Source organism: Trichoderma atroviride, chromosome 3 (genome assembly GCF_020647795.1).
Source record: "Trichoderma atroviride chromosome 3, complete sequence".
Classification (NCBI taxonomy): domain Eukaryota; kingdom Fungi; phylum Ascomycota; class Sordariomycetes; order Hypocreales; family Hypocreaceae; genus Trichoderma; species Trichoderma atroviride.
Window position 1 is genome coordinate 1,941,679 of NC_089402.1, and position 5,002 is coordinate 1,946,680.

Below are 5,002 nucleotides of genomic sequence, written 5' to 3' on the forward strand. Positions count from 1 at the left end.
TTATATAAAAACTTAAAGTAATACTTAGGGAAGTATAAGTAGGAATTAGTAAATTCCTTTTAGAATAGATTTAAGAGAATAGTATTAAAAAAATTAATTTATTAGACTTTATAGTTTATTACCTAGACTAGGACTATTATTTACTATATTATATAGTAATAAAATATAAATCTTTAAGACTTTTATTTATATATAATAGTTTAATTTAAATTTTATTAACTTATTTTTATTAATAAGTTTAGTTCTAATAAAAAAGTTAGGTAATAGTATTATATAATAATTTATTTCCTAGATCCTAGGTTATTATTATAAGGTAAGGGATTCCTAAGGGATAAATATTATATTTATATTAGTAAATAAAATAAGATATTTAATATTAAGTATATTATATAATTATATAATTAATAAATAAAATATAACTTATATTTAATACTATTATATTATTAATAATTAACTATTTAAATTATTTAATAAGTATATATATTATTAACTTATATAATAAATTATTTTATAAAAAGTACTATTACTTATTACTTTTTATAAATTATAAAGCACTAGTATATATTACTTTTATAAAAGAAATACTTTTAAATATTACTTTTTTTATTATTAGTTATTTATTTTATAGTTTTTTTAGGGTATATATTATTTATTAGGGCTTTAAAAAGTTAACTTATAATATAATACTTTTTTTTTAAAGGTTTTATTTTTAAGGCTTATTATATATTATATAATATTTTCTTATTAATTATATATTATAATAGTATTTTTTTTCTTATAAGTAATTTTTCTTTTTTATATATATAATATAATTAACCTTATATTTTTTATTAAAAAGTATTATAAAATATTTTATTAATTAAGTATATTTTAATTATAAGTCTTATAGCTAATATATTATATACTTATTATTATTATTATAAGCTTACTTATTATTATTATTATAAGCTTACTTATTATTATTATTATAAGCTTACTTATTATTATTATTATAAGCTTACTTATTATTATTATTATAAGCTTACTTATTATTATTATTATAAGCTTACTTATTATTATTATTATAAGCTTACTTATATAATATTAAGATTATTTTTTTATTATAAAAATTATATAAAAGCTAAAAAATCTTATAATAATATTTTAGTTATAAGTTTTTATAAATTCTTAATTTTTATTATAAAAATAATTAGCTAATTTATTTTTTTAATTAAAAAAGTATTTATATAAAAAAATATATTAAAGTATAAAAAGAAAAAAATAAGTAAATATTTTAATTTCTTAAATACTTAATTATTAATACTTTAATTTAAATTAATTAAAATAATAAATTATTTTTTATATATTTATAAAATATAAAAAAAAGTAAAAAAATAAAATAAAAAGTTATTTTATTATAAAATTATTAAAAAAAATATAATAATAATTATTAAATAATCTTTTAAATAAGTTATTAATTTATATTTAAGACTTAGTTTTATTTTTAATAATTTAGTTTTCTTTAAGTAAATTAACTTTAATATAATAAATTTAATATTATTTAAGTTTTTAAATTTTAATAGATTTTTTTTATTATTATTTATATATTTTTTAAATTTTTAATAAGTTTTTAATTATTTATATTATTATTATAATTTTTTTATTTTATTAAGTATTTATATAACTTATTTTAATTAAGTTTAAATTTAAGAATTTTTTTAATTTTATATTTTTTTTTTTAATTATTATTTTATTATAAATAATTTTACTTATATTTTTATTAACTAAAGCTTTTTTTTAAAAGTTAAATATAAAAAATTAAATAAAGTTTTATTTTTTATTTTTTTTTAATATTAAGAATATTAAGCTTATAATTAATTTTTTTAATTTTTTTTATAATTTTATATAATTTTATTTTTTTATAATTTAACTTATTATTTAATTAATTAGTTTTAATATTAACTTATTTACTTTCTTATATATATTTATAAAAATAAATTATATTTTTTTTTAAAAAATTAATTTTTTAAGTTTTATTTTATTAATATATTTTTATATTTATTAATATATAAGTTTAAGTTATATTTATAATTTTTTATATAATTTAATTATATTATTTACTTTAATTATTACTTTTTTTTATATTTTTATTATTATATAATAATTAATATATTTTAAATTTAAAATTATAATTTAAAAAAAATAATAATTTTTTTATAAATTTTAATAATATATTATTATATAAAAGTTAAGTAATAAGTAGTTTTTTTACTTAATTATTTTATTATAAATTAATATAATATTATAATTATATTTTAATAATTTAATTAATTTTATTTATTTATTTATTTATTTAAAAGTAATATATTATATTAGTTTTATAATTTATTTTTAACTTAATTATAAATACTTTTTAAAATTTAAAAATAAATATTATTTTTTAATTAAAAATAATATTTTTTAGTAATTTATAATTTATATTAATAAATTTTATAAAAATATATATAAGATTTTTAATATTTATTATTTTTTTATAAAAAATAAAATAAGTTATTTTTATTAATTAATTAATTATAATAAAAATATTATTATATTTTATTTTTATTATTAGTTTTTTTAATAATAATAAGTTTATAATATATTTAAATAAAACTAATTCTTATAGTTTTATAAGTATTAATAATAATTAAATTTTATTATAAAATAAATATTTAATATTTTTATTTTATTAATAAATATTATAATAAAATATAATATATTATATTACTTTTTTTATTTTATTAATATAATAATATTATTATATTTATTTTTTTATTTTTTATATACTTTTATAATTATATAATAAGTATTTATATATTAATTATATTATTTTTTTATATAATTCCTTAAATACTTAAATCTTATTATTATAAGTTAATATTTTTTTATTAAGGGTTATTTTATTTAAAATATTATTTATTTTTTATTAGTTAATATATTTTTTTAATTTTTATAATTATAAGATTATTTTTTTTAATTTAAAATATTATAATTAAAAATTACTATTTTAAGTTTTTTTTATTATTATAATATAATATTTATATTAAATAATCTAGAATTTCTTAAAATAATTTTAATTTATAATTATATATATTTATTTATTTATTTTTCTTTTTTTTAATATAAATAAATTTATAATTAAATTATATTAATTTCTTAAAGTATTTAATTTATTATTTAATTAATTTTTATATTATAATAAAATAAGTAATATTATTATAATTAATTTAAACTTTAATTTTATATAAATTTTTATATAAATAATATTTTTATTTTTTAAATATTTTTATTATTATTATAAATTTCTTATTATAAATTTCTTATTATAATATTAATTTATAAAACTTTTTTAAAAAAAATATAATAAATTATAATTTTTTATTTAAGTTTTATTATTTAATTTATTTTTTTATAATATAATTTAAAATATTTATTTTTATTTTAATTAATTTTATTTTATTAAATATAATTAAAATTAATTTACTAATAATAATATTCTTAAATTATTAAAATATTATAATTTTTAAATTTTTTTATTTAAATTTTTTTTTATAAAGTTTATAAATAATATAATAATTTTTATAAAGTTTTTAATAAATTTTTAATAATAATTTATTAATTTTAAAAAACTTTAAACTTTTTTAATATTTTTAAAGTTTTTTTAATTTTAAATTATATTAATTTTAATAAAATTTATTTATATATTTTTAAATATAATAATATATTTTAGAAATATTATTTTTTATATTTTAAATTAATATTTTTTAAATTTTATAAAAAAGTTAAAATTTTTAATATTTATAATATTTTATAAATATATTTTTTATATTTTTTATAGGTTTTTAAAAAAATTAAAATATTATTTAAGTAAATAATAATAAATTAATTAATATATTTTTTAAATATAAAATTAATTATTTTTTAAAATATTATTAATATATTAATAAGTTTAAAAAGTATAATTAAATATTTAAATAACTTATATTATATTTAAAATATAATTTTTTATTTATTATTTTTTTTAATTTATATAAAATTATAAGTTTTTTTTAAATTAAAGATTATAAATTAATTTATATTTACTAATTTATTTTTAATTTTTAAAATTAATAATAATAATATTTAATTTTTTTTATAATTTTATTAAATTATTAATAATTTATTATTAATTATAACTTATTATTTTTTTTAAATATAAATATAATAAAATATTTTATTAATAATAAAAATATTTATATATATTTTAACTTAAGTTATTTTTTTTAATTATTTTTATAAAATTATTAGTTTAATTTTACTTAAGTTATAAATCTTATAAAACTTAAGTATAATTTTATTTTTTAATTTAATAATATAATTTTATTTAATATAAATTAATATTTTAATTTATATTATTTTAATATATAATTTTTTATATTATTAAAACTTTTATAAAATAAATTATAAATATTTCTTAAAATTATTATTTTTTTTATTTTTATTTTAAACTTATACTTTTACTTTTATAAGTTTAATATTAATAAATACTAGTTTTTATTATATAAATATAATTTTCTTTTATATTTATATAATTTTTAATTTATTTTATTTATTATAATATTATAAAAGAATTATTATAAGTATTTTATTAAATTTAATTATTTTTATTAAAAAATTTTTATTTTTTTATTATTTTTTATTTTTTAATAATAATATAAAAGCTTTTAATTTAATTAATAATATTTACTTTTTTTATAACTTTTTTTTATTAAATTATAATTTTATTTTAATAAATAAACTTAAGTTATTACTTTAATTTAATTAATTTAATTTTTAATTAATAATAAAATTATATTTTTATAATTATATAAGTTTTAAAATTATATTAAACTTATTAATTAATAAAAAATTAAATTATAATAATATAATTTATTTTTAAATTATAATTTTAAAATAATTAATTTTTTTATTAATAATATTATTATTATAAAAGAAATTCTTTTTT